Here is a 13,431-nt window from a genome sequence, read left to right on the forward strand (position 1 = left end):
TGGGTACTTACCCCAAAAAATACAAAAAAAAAAAAAAAAGCTAATTCAAAGGGATACGTGCACCCTTATGTTTATTGCAGCATTATTTACAATAGCCAAACTACGTACACAGCCCAAGTGGCCATTGATAAATGAATGGATAAAGAAGATGTGTATATATGATGGAATTACTCAGCCATAAAAGGAATGAAATTTTGCCATTTGCAACAACATGGATTGAGCTCGAGAGTATAATGCTAAGTGAAATAAGGGTCAGCGTAAGACAGATGATTTCACACGTATGTGGAATTTAAGAAACAAAACAAACGATCAAAGAAAAGAGACTCTTAACTATAGATAACTAACAGGTGTTTACCAGGGGGCAGTGGTAGGCGGATGAGTGAAATAGGTAAAGTGTATCTAAGAGCACATGTATCATGATAAGCACTGAGTAAGTATAGAACTGTGGAGTCATTATATTGTACACCTGACACTAATATAATGCTCTATGTTAATTATACAGGAATTAAAAAAATAACCTACAATGCTTATTCCTAATTTGAAAAAATTCTCAGTAAACTAAAAATAAAAGGGAATTTGCTCAACTTAAGCATATCTGCCAGAAAACATCATAGCCTGATGGCAAAATATTAAAAGTAACACCATGAAAGTCAGAATAAGGCAAGTCTTCTATCAATCCTATTATTCAACATTGTCCTAGGGACCCTGCTTAGTGCACTAAGAAAAATGACAAGAAATTACTTGCAATTATTATGATTATCTTATAAATAGGGCAATATTTGAAAATAATGTAGTACATGATATTTGCCCTAATTGATGAAGGGCAGGTAGGCATAATTTCATCTTACAAAAACAAAGAATACAGTACTATTTGGCTTCTAACATGTGAATAGGATTAGTGTTCTTTGGGGCAGAAAAGATACCATATCTTCCTATGAATGCAAAGACATGACAGGAAAAGAAAAAAAAAAGTAGTGAAGGGCAAATTTCAAAGAAATCTTTTCTTTTCCTGGGCTGGGAAAGGAAAGAGATTCAAGAGAGAAAAGCAGGCCAATGTTGTTCCAGTGATCCCCTCTGGACAAGGATGGAGAGACATGTGTAAGACAGGTGAGATTGAAACTGAGGGTAGAGGGGTCCTCTTGTCTCCTGCTCCCCATTTGAGATTCAGGGAGTCCACCTCATAGGTTGTACCCATACCACGATGGTACTCAAACACTCCAAAGGGCCCTGGAGATACATGCAGAGGGAGGCTTTGACGTGAAGCTTTCATGGGCCACACCATCTTCCCATCCAGTGGAATGCTCGGTGGAGAGCCTGGGGGCTTGTGCCCTAAGAACAGAGGCTGGGCTGGACCCTCAAGCCAGGAAGCAGGCAGAGGAAGAGGCAGGGGGTCAGGGATGTAGCCAGCATGAACTGGGGGAGGGGCATATAGTAGTGTGGGGACTCTGGGATACCTGGTCTGGGGAGGAGGGCGAGTGAGAGTGTAACCAGGAGCATCAGTGAATGAGGAGTGAATTGCAAATCCCAGGCACAAATTACAGTACTGAGTGAGCCCAGCAGAGTAGACAACGAGATTGCCATGGAGAAGACAGATCAAGGATATTATGCACAGCCAAGTCCTCCTTCGCAGCACCACCATGAAGACTGGTCAGGGTTCCTCCTCTATCCAGATCCCATCTTGGGGAAATGAAGGGCAAAGGGGCAGATTGCCAAACAACTGTGCTTTTGCTGTTCTTCCTGGAGAGACTGAGAATACTCTAGAGAGTGCGTTTAAATTACTAGGTTGGACTAAATTACACAGAGCCTTCAGTTAAACGTTCTTGATGCAAATAGGAAGACCAAGTCAGCTATGGGCAAAAGAAAGAAACTACATTTTCTCTTAAATGTTAAGTTGCAGGATGATAGAAATCTTGTTACTCCATGCCAGTCCACCAAGAAACTGTAAGATAATCATCAGGAAAATTATTAGAACAATGAAGAGAGTCAAGTAAGGTGGCAGGATATAAGACCTACATAGAAAAAAATCAAAAGGTGTACCCTATGCTAATAATAACCAGCTAGAAGTATAGTGTTTAAAAAGATCTCATTCATAATACAACAAAAACTCTCCTTAGCAGGTGAGCCATATTAGTATAAAGAAAACTATAAAATTTTATTTGAAAACATGAAAGAAAACCTAAAGAAATGAAGAGGCAGGGCATGATCTTACATAGGAAGATTCAATTTTTAATGTCGAACAAATTTCCAGAGATCCTTTTTGTTGAAATTGACAACTCCTCAGTTTCTGGGCTAAAGAGAATTCAGTTTCATCACGGAAGTTCAATGTTCAGTGAGATGTCTGGCAAATAGCATGTCCTAAATAGACAGATACAGCAGCTATCAGTGTTATTATTATTGCTACGCTCATGGCTACCTCTCTTATTTGGTCAATATTGTTACAATCTTGCAATAGAGAAGGACTTCCTAATAATGATGCCAAAAGTAGAACCCATAAAAGACAAGATTTGTAGATTTAATTATAAAAAATGAAAACTTTCTATGCAGCAGAGAGCGCCATAAACAAGATTCATACTCAAACAGATAGTTACATCTGTAACACACACAAAACATATCTTTAATATATATTTTTAAAGTCTTGCAAATCAAAAGAAAAAAAAACACCTAAAGAGAAAAATAAGCAAAGAATGTTAACTGGAATTCACAATAAAACAATGAAAAAAAAGCAAAAAAAGAAAAGAAGGTTTAACCTCACAAGGACTCCGAATACAAATAAAAATGATGGCCATTTTTCACATCAGTTTGGCAAACATCATACGAAAGTTGAATTGGGGATATATCAATTTGCTTTTAGTAGAATATATTTGTGTACTTTGCAGTTCACTTCCACATACAGGTAGGTTTTTTTGCTAGGCCTTATTTGATGTGGTCGGTTCCCAGGGATATTCATAAAATGCTTGGGGCAACTCACCTACATCTTGCCAAGAATAGCTTGATACCTGGCCACTGAGTGTCACCAATTTAGAGTACATAAGAGCAGTTATCAAACCAGAGAACTGAAAGTCCCTAAAATCTCACTGCTCATATATGAAAGCAATTTCATACGATTTTTCCAAATTTGACAATAATTCTAAAAAATTAGCAAGGCATTGCTAACAGTGAGTTGCAAAGCCCAAAGAAAGTTTTCTAAACTACAAATATGATTTAAATTTTTTTTTAATTTTTTTTTTCAACGTTTATTTATTTTTGGGACAGAGAGAGACAGAGCATGAACGGGGGAGGGGCAGAGAGAGAGGGAGACACAGAATCGGAAACAGGCTCCAGGCTCTGAGCCATCAGCCCAGAGCCCGACGCGGGGCTCGAACTCACGGACCGCGAGATCGTGACCTGGCTGAAGTCGGACGCCTAACCGACTGCGCCACCCAGGCGCCCCTGATTTAAATTTTTTTTACTGAGACATACAAAAGGAAAAACTGGCCTATCTATTCTTTGGTGAAAAATGCTATAAAACTGTCCTATAAACAGGTGATCAGAGAAAATCATAGAGAATGTAGACCATAGGTATATCAGTCATTCATTGATCATGTTTATTGAATATTTCAATCATCTCTGAATACTAGAACAGGAAAATGTGGCCTGCGGTGTTCAAACAATGCTGTTTTGGGCAAGGATTTCTAGTCATCTTTTCCCAAGCTTACTCATTTTTCCATCCACATTTGAGTGCTAACATAGTAAACAATTCCATGAAAAAAGAGCCAAGAATTTAGGGCCTTTGTGTTGGTTTTAAATCATAGGAGTGAAAGGGAGCCCCAGACCTCATCAGTCTAGGAGACCACCATGGATGCAAAGCCAAATGCCTAACAAGGTGGACAATATATGTTCCCTTGGAGTGTCACCTTGGTGTTGGTCCCTGAGAATTCAGGAATCTGATCATACAGTGCATCCCAACATAGTTAGTAGTCTTAAAGGCAATTCCTCTAGGATAAGAAATAGAAATTCAGCTCCTAGTTCCTAGTTAGTCAAATTACTTTGGTAACCATGGCAGTTTGTCAATGGGGATGTGGGAAATCAAAGACAGCTCACTTCTACACATCAGGGTGAAATGCTATTTGCTGCCTAACTGCCAGCAGGTGAGGGGCATTCAGGACCTTAACAGATCAGGATGAGAAGCTTGCCACATGTAATTTATCTTTGTCAATTGTCTTCACTGCTCTGCCCCACAGTTGAGAGAATTGTAGCTAGCCTCTTAAAACCCCTGTAGTTCAATGAATAACATATAGACCACAAAAGCAGAGAGTTCACTTAATTCCCAGATTATCTGAGCATTCCCGAATTGTATTTTTACATGTATGGTAGATAGCAGAGGATGTAATTTTTAGCTTTTTCATCTGAAAAACTTACAGACTCAGAGGAAATTGTAGAAAAAAGTCCATGGATCTCTTTTTCAATGAGTTTCCTCTAATAGTTACAATGTAGATAACTGCAGTCTAACCAGGATTGCCCCATAAAATATAGGATATTCAGTTAAATTTTAATTCCAGATAAAAACGAATAAATTTTTAATATAAGTATGTTCCAGAATAATTTGTTGTTTATCTGAAATTCAAATTCAACTCAATGTCCTATATTTTTATTTGTAAAATGTGGCAACCCTCAGTGTAAATGTCAAAACCAAGAAATTGATGCTGGTACAATATTGAAAATTTGACTTCAGACCTTATGCAGTTTTTACCATTTTTACATGTATTCATTTGTATATGTGTATATAGTTTGCTTTTTATTTTTAATTCCAAAAACAAGAGCCAGAAGAATCTGAGGACTTTGCGGTGCAGAACCTACAAGACCCACTCCTAGTCACTGCCTGGTATGCCCCAGAACTGGTGGCTCATTCAAGGGCCTGGCTGAATCCACAGACTACAGGCATCATGTCTGGTGAAAACCAGTAGGTTTGGTTTCGCTCTTACCTAGAAGACTCAGCTTTCCACCTGTCTGAGGAAGGTCTCCACTTGAGTTTCCTTTGTTTTTTGTTTCCCCTAAACCATGACTTCCTGAGTGAATAACCACTTTCATGCTTTATAACAAGAGGAAAAGCCAAATCCCTTCTCTTGGGCTATAATTTATATTCTGCAACCTGAAATTCAATGTTCAGTCTTCTGGGTGATTTTCTTTATTTTCTTTGTGAACTGTGATGCTAAAAATGAGAAAGGAAAGTGGAGAAATCAAATCAAATGTCACACTGCCTAAGCCGTGCTGATTAGGTGGCTCTCATTGAGAACCACAGGTCGCAGACACTGGGCATCAGCAGCCAAAACTACCAAAGGAAACAAGGAAACAACTTTGCTCCACTTAGGGACACCTCTTGCAGGACCCCCACCAGGCTATTTCAGCACACCCTTGCGTCTCAGGAATAGCAAACTTTAAATGCCAGGGGTGTTGCTTGCCCTTTGAAGAGTTAAAGAAAGGAGACTTGTAGGAAAGTCACCACACCAAATGGTACCCTGAACTACAGGAAAAGAAATATGCGGAAACTTTGACTCATGCATGGCTGGGGCGACCAAGGAAACCTTCTGGGGGACCCCCAACTAGATCCTTCTCTCTGCATAAACACTCCTTATAGTTAGTCCCCAACTGCTACAAGCCAATGATAAAATTTGCACAGGTCCCATTAAAAAAATTATAAGGAAAATGAGAATTCTTTAATGTGTTCTTTATACAGTTAAATATTTCAGTTTGGAGGAATATCCTTTATTCTAAATTGTGTTCTTTCTGGTCTTTGGTAATCAGATGTCTGTCTAGTGCGAAATGATGGTAAATAATAATAAGAACTTCTGTCCTTTGCTGTTCTTGTTTGGCAAATAAAATAAAATATTGAGTAGATCTGTCACACTTCTATGTAACGCATTCCCAGGGCTCAATGGCATATAAAAATAAGCATTTATTTCTTGGCTACTCTTACAGATTGTTGGTATAGCTCCATTCCATGCGCCTCTTATTCTAGGCCACTGGGCTAGATGGGACATGTTCTTCCCATGACAATGGCAGACAAGCAAGAGAGCAAACCCAAACATTCCTTTGGCCAAAGTGCATCACATCACTGAGGCCAAAGTCAAGAGTGGGGAAGTACTTTCCACCCTCCATGGTGTCAAGGTTGTATAGTAGAACCACACCTCAGGGGAGGGGAAACTGTGGTGTGGTGGCAATCACATCAACCCCCAGTTTTTCCCAGATATTTCCTAACTTTCAGAATACAACAGATTGAGAGGCTCAGCTTCAGAGGGCACCTTTGACCAGGAAAAAACCTAACACATAATAAACAGTAGTTCAGAAAAACCGGAAGTGGGAGTTCTGTGATTAGAACCAGGGCTGGGGGTCCTAGCTAAGCCTCGACGGTCTCAGCTGTAACTGCTCTTTTTCATTTTATGAAATATGATACTAATCTAAGGCAATTTACAGTCACTGTACTGTGCCTGGCGTAGTTTCGAGGCATCTTTGACAGAGCATTTAGGTGTTTTGTTTTGCTAGGACTACGGGAAAGAAATGAACTCATCAGAATTCTGTGTGAGATCGTAAGTAATTGACTGAGTCACCTCGTCCAGCTTTCCCAGAGCACGTGCAATGGACCCAATTTCTATCCTAGGAACTTAATATCATTAGTGCATTATTAATTCATCATCCAAATCCTCCCTTCATGAAAGATTACTCTCTAACTTTCAATCCTATTCAGGTTCAGCTTTGCCAATGAGATGTACGGTGCCTTTTTAACTTTTTTATTTTTTAATTAAAAAGTATCCTGGAAATCCATCACCATCGCCTCAGGTCAGGAAGTTTAATAAACAAACATTGAAAATTCCAAGAAGCAGTTAGAGCATTTTGAAAATTATCTGTGCTCTCACACAATTTTCCTAGCAAAGCTAGGGTCTCTGTGGGAGTCAGCTAAGACAAATGGCTTGAACCCTATTCCCGTACCCATCTCCGATGCAGAGTTACAGCGAGCATGTCTGATCTCTTCGTTCATCTGGTTCTGTAGCCACAAACTGGGAGTGGGGTGGGATTTAAATGTGTTTTTGTGTTTCAAAGTTCTTTGGAAGAAAAATGATACAAAGCTGGAAATCATTTTATAGTCTGAGGCAGGTCACTGCTAATCCCTTAGCACGAGGTCGAGGAGGACAGCCTTCCTCTTAGCAGGGACCTGAATATCACACTTCTACCCTCTCAAAAGGAAGCACCGAACGCATGGCCACCTGTTTCCAGCCAGAATGCCGGGTGCAGTCATACACGTAGGAGACAAAGACCTTTGTTTTCTAACCAGCTGCATCTGCACACAGGTCTGCTAGAGAGTTCTGCAAAACAGTGTGTGCCTCGCAGCTTCTTGCCGCACAGCTGGGCTCTCAATTTTTGATTCCAGGGCTTGAGTCCCCTTCCAGAAAAGCTCACAGCCATAATCATGTTCTCCGCCTTCACCTAGGCTCAGTCCAGAGGGGTGTTTGCTCAGTTTGTGTCAGGTGAAATCTCTTTTGTGGGGCATTCACTGTTTTGCTCTGTTTGTCATCATAGACAGTTGAGTTGATGTCCTCTAACCTTGGTGGCGTTTCCCATAAATGCCAGGTAGCTCTGGGGCCAGCTGGGAAAGCGAGTGAAGCCTCAGCCCAGAGGGAAGCAGAGATGGCTTTTCCACAAGAATGACTGAAAGCTGGGAACTGAAATTCTCTAGCCCCACAAGAAGACATAGAAAAGGAGAAAAAATGAGTGCCCCAAATTTCAGAAGCAGGAAATAAATAGGTAAATGCTGACTTAGAGGTCACAAGAAAGCTGATTTCTAACCTGAAGAGTGAGAGCCATGGAGCCACAGAGTTATTCCATCAACTCTCCAGGGTCCCCTAGGACACCTGGGGTGTGGCAATTATGGGGCTGAAACAAGGCGACTGAGCCTAAGTCTCTGCAAAAATCTACAACCACATACATTCCCCCCAAATCTGGTTAGCCAGACCAGCACGCCCATCTGAACCCAGAAAGAAGGCTGGACGTTTACTCTCTCACAGTGGGAACTGACAGTCTCTGGGCTTATGGACATACAGGCGTGGTATAAGTCGGGGGTACCCCCCCCCAAAAAAAACTAGTAGGCTTGTGTAAAATGTTGCATATTCTAGTTTGGACCCCTCCCTCAACACTACCATTTCCCCCAGGCTCTTTTCCTCACCCTTTTCTAAAAGCAAGCAGCTCAGTGTATCCTCCAGGCAGGATAGAGAAGACCCTTCCTGGGGGAATCTGACCCCTCAGGGGAAGACACGGTGAGACACTCACGTGGACAACCACTCAGTGACACAGACCACCAGACCTTCCTACAAGGTGCCTACAGGCAGGCAGTCCTCCTAAACACCAGAGCTTCCAATCAGCTCGTTTGTGAGATGGCCTTAAAAAAAAAAAATGTTTATTTATTTATTTGAGAGAGAGGGAAAGAGAAAGAGAGAGACCGTGAATAGGGGAGGGGCACAGAGAGAGACAGAGAAAGAATCCCAAGCAAACTCCTCACAGTCAGCGCAGAGCCCGACATGGGGCTTTATCCCATGAGCCGCAAGATCTTGACCTGAGCCTAAATCAAGAATCAGACACGTAACTGACTGAGCCATCCAGGCACCCCTCAAGTGACAGTCTTAAAGCATCTGAGCACACAGTAGAGACTCCATAGGCATTTGAGTAAAAACTTCAAATAAAAACTACAGGAGCCAAAACATACTAAAAGCAAAAAGGCAATTTGGAGAAAATGATGTGAGGGGAAACTAGCAATTATTTTTCCATGAATGACAGGGAAAAGGTAGACTGTGGCACACTGTGTTGGAAAAATTGGTTTACCATTTGGAGAATTTAAAGTTGGGTCCCTACCTAATGCTACAAGCAAGGGTAGATGCTAGAAGACTTAAAGATTTAAAGTGATACATTTAATATTACAAGACACAAGAGACCATCTCCATGACCTGGAGGCAGGGAAGAACTTCTTTTAACAAAATTCAAAAACAATACCACAGGCAAAACGTTTTTTACATTGATAGCATCGAAAATGGGAATTTCTTTTCAACAAAGAATGCTTAGGACAGTTGACAGACCAGGAGAAGGCATCTTCGATATCTAAAACCAGTGATGGATTTGGATCTCGCGTATAAATGGAACTCCATCAATGGACAGGTGGCAGGCAGCACTCTGCACACTATCTCACCTGCTCACAGACAAGTGTGCAGCACATGCACAACCATCCTCATGCACCAACAGTGCACCCCCTCCACTGGAGCATTCCCAGCAGCGCACACAGCCCTTTCTTAGTAGTCATTTTATTTTATTTAATTCTATTCTATTCTATTCTATTCTATTCTATTCTATTCTATGCTATTGTATTCTATTCTATTTATTAGAAAGAGGGAGCCCACATGAGTGGAGGGAGGAGAGGGGCAGAGGGGAGGAGAGAGAATCTTAAGCAGGTTCCCTGTGAAGCACCATTATTCAATTTTTAATACACTCTCTCTTGGGGTGCCTGGGTGGCTCAGTCAGTTGAATGTCTGACTCTTGATTTTGGCTCAGGTCATGACCCCAGGATTGTGAGATCAATAGTGCAGCTTCATGCTGGGCATGAAGTCTGCTTGGGATTCTCTCTCTCTCTCTCTCTCTCTCTCTCTCTCTCAAATAAAAATAATAATAATTGGGGATCCTGGGTGGCTCAGTCGGTTAAGCCTCCAACTCTTGGTTTTGGCTCAGGTCATGATCTCACGGTTCGTGAGTTCAAGACCCACATCAGGTTCTGCGCTAACAGTGGGATTTTCTCTCTCCCCCTCATTCTGCTCTTTCCCACTTGCTCTCTCTCTCTCTCTCTCTCTCTCTCTCTCAAAGTAAATAAACTTTTTAAAAAATTTAAATAATAAAATTAAAAACATAAAAATTTAAAAACACCTCTCTTTACCCCACATCAACCCAGTTTCTCTGCCCCTCTTCATAGAAGCACCCTTCAAAATAATTGTCTAGAATCCATGTTTCTAATTCCTCTTATTCGGTTTTAACGTTTTTATCATATAATATCTAACTGATACAACAGAATATATGTAAGTTATGAAGCATAATGAAATCAACACTAGCGTTCTCCTCCACTTAAAAACTCGGAACATCAACAGTTTTGTGGCATTGCCCTGTGGTTCCTTCCTGATGCCAACACTCTGCCTTTTTTTCCCCAAGTGGAGAAGCCACTACCTTAAATTTTGTGGTTGTCATTCCTTTCTACTTTATGAACTTTTATCACACATGTCTATTTTCCTGGGCAGTACACATTAAAATCTGAAGGAGTGCATGTTTTGTTAGTTTTCCCTTCACATTCCGGTTTTTTTAAAGTTTATTTATTTATTTACAGAGAAAGAGAGCACGTGCATGTGTGCACAAGAGCACAAGGGGGAGGGTCAGAGAGAGAGGGAGAGAGACAATCCCAAGCAAGCTCTTATTGTCAGTGCAGAGCCCAATGAGGGGCTTGAACTCACAAACCATGGGATCATGACCTGAGCCAAAATCAAGAGTTGGACACTTAACTGAGCCACACAGGCGCCCCTCCCCTCACACTTTGAAGCATTCCGAATCTAACAGGTTCAGACAGAAACTCCTAACCTGTACCCTGCACTATCCATAGGCTCTCAATCTCCTGTGTCATCCTGCTAGGTGCTCAGATGGTTATTTTCATCATTTATGACACTTGTTCCTCTGGTACTGCATATCCAGTCTATCAGTAAGTCCTCTTCATTCTACCTTCACAATCTACTCAGATTCCAACGGCTGCTCATCTCTGCTCCTTTGTCCTGGGTTCAAGTATTGCCATTCTGCATCTTAATGACTTCAAGATCCCCATGTCTGGATCCTTGTTTTGCCCCTGCCCCACCTGCACCCACAGTCTGGTCTCAACATAGCACCCAGAGTGATTATTTAAAATCCACATCATGGAGTGCCTAGGTGGCTCAGTTGGTTAAGCGTCTGACTTTAGCTCAGGTCATGATCTCACGGTTCATGGGTTCAAGCCCCGCGTCAGGCTCTGTGCTGACAGCTCAGGGCCTGGAGCCTGCTTTGAATTCTGTGTCTCCCTCTCTCTCTGCTTCTCGCCTGCACACACTCTGTCTCTCTCTCTCTCAAAAATAAACATTAAAAAAAAATGTTTTGTAATCCACATCAGATCACATTACCCTCAGCTTAATGCTCTGCAGTGCCTTCTTTCTCAGGCAGAGTGAGAATCCATAAGGCACTACATGCTCTGGACAGCCCCAACTTGCACACAGCATTGCAGACTTCTCTCCAGGGTCCACTCCCCTCCAACGGTCTGCTTCCATGAACTACTCAGAATCCTCCTGTCCCAGGGCCATTGTGCATGCTATTTTCCTTATGTCTGAAAGGCTCTTGCCCTTGAGCATCCCCTCTTCCCAGATGACTGGACCTCTGTCCTCTCCGTCGCTCCTTAAATGTCACCTTATCAGCAAGACCTTCCCCTGCTCTATTTACAATAGCCTTTGGATCCTGATCAGCACAACTTCCTTTCCTGCTTTATTTTTCTCCATGACACTTATATTCTGATGCTAGATCTGGCCTCCTTCACTAAAGTAGAAGTTCCTTGAAGGCAAGTGTTTCTGTCTTTATCATTCACTGCTCTGTCCCCAGCAGTGCCCAGAACATACTACCTCTTGACAAATATTTATTGAATAAATGGCTGGCTGGGTGAATAAATGAGTGAATGAATATAAATCATCTTCTTATTTCCTTCACTTTCTACTAACTCCCAAAATCCCATTTCTAGCTGTACCTGCCACCGCCGTTTACCCACCCCAACCAAACTCCAGGCCAAATCAAAATGGTGGTCAGCCTCTGGCCCAGTGACTTCCAGACAGCAATGACTGGTTCTCAACCTGCCTCCTCATAGAACCACAGGAGATGCTCCCCACAACTTCTACCTCCTTCTCATTTGTCATCTGTACAGGCTGTGTCATAGCACCGAAGCTTTAAATTGCGCTCTTCCACAATGGAAGGGAAGTCAGATGCTATTTCTCTGGAAGTCATTACCCATTTGTCTTCCATCACTGACATAATCCCATTGTCGATTTTAAGGATATTAAAGCACCAGCCTAGATGGCTCTGAGCGAAACATCCCATTTTTCAGTTCTAAGAGTCTTGGGTTTACTACGACGCTCAGAAAAATTAAAAGGAAAAGAGCAGATTCTTATTTACTCCACATCCTTCCTCTTTCTTGGAAAACTCTTACATCAGATCAGAAAAACCTAAATTACATGAAGTTTACAAAATTAGTTGCTTCATGAATAAATGGATTTATTATTCAAGATGCTGGGAAGCACATTTTATTATTCCATATCCTTGGAACAAAGTATTTGAAATGTGGATGAAATACTTTCAGGCTGCTTCACCAAAGTCAGGCAGACAGAAAAGAACATTTGCACATTAACATAAAACATTCATCAGGAGGTCTGCTGGCAATGCAGAGGGAAATGGCACCATTTTTTATTGCTAATCATTCCCATTAAATGTGTGGTTTGTGACCATTGTTACTGTACTGGATTCTGGAACTTCCCTCAGGTAATGGAGGTTTCATCCATTATAAGGAGGTTTCATCATCTTATAAATGATCCGCTACAAAGAACTAAAACCTTCCAGAAGTGTTCTTAATAACTTTAAAATATATGAATGACCCCAAACCCTAAAAATCAATTCGTTTCATTACATGTTTTGCTCAAAAATTGAAGTTCAATATTTCTATAACCCGCAAGCTTATAACAAATACAGCTAGCAAGGGAAACTGTTCTCGATTTTTAATTATCTGCTCACTTCAAATTTCCTGACTTCTCTCTGAGTTTCTCTCCCTCCTCCTTCTGGATCTGTTTATGAGGCACCATTTCAAGGTCAACTTCCAAAGGCAAGTCATGTGCCTCAGCACACATCTCATCACGTTCTCAATAAATGTTGGACACTTAGGGTCTTAAAGGCTATGCACAATATATTTTTCCAAGTTTATTTTAAAATGTCTTATTTATTTTTGAGAGAGAGACAGAGACAGAGCATGAGTGGGGGAGGGGCAGAGAGAGAGGGAGACCCAGAATCCAAAGCAGTCTCTAGCACAGAGCCTGATGTGGGGCTCGAACTCAGGAACAACGAGATCATGACCTAGGCTGAAGTCGGATGCTTAACTGACTGAGCCACCCAGGCACCCCTTTCCAAGTTTACCTTAGAGAAAAATCTCAGCAATTCATGTTTCACTGGTTTTAGAACTAAGTATCGTGAAGGAGGAGGGGAGCTTAGACTAATGGAAGCTTCAAGCAGGAAAAAATTAGATTTTTCAGTTAACCCCTTCCTTTTAGAAGGAGACTCAGGAGGGGAAGTGGATGTCCTGGTGTCCAACAGCCAGTTCACTGCAGC

This window comes from Puma concolor, chromosome E4, assembly GCF_028749965.1.
Source record: "Puma concolor isolate L17-30 chromosome E4, mPumCon1.1.hap2, whole genome shotgun sequence".
Classification (NCBI taxonomy): Eukaryota; Metazoa; Chordata; class Mammalia; order Carnivora; family Felidae; genus Puma; species Puma concolor.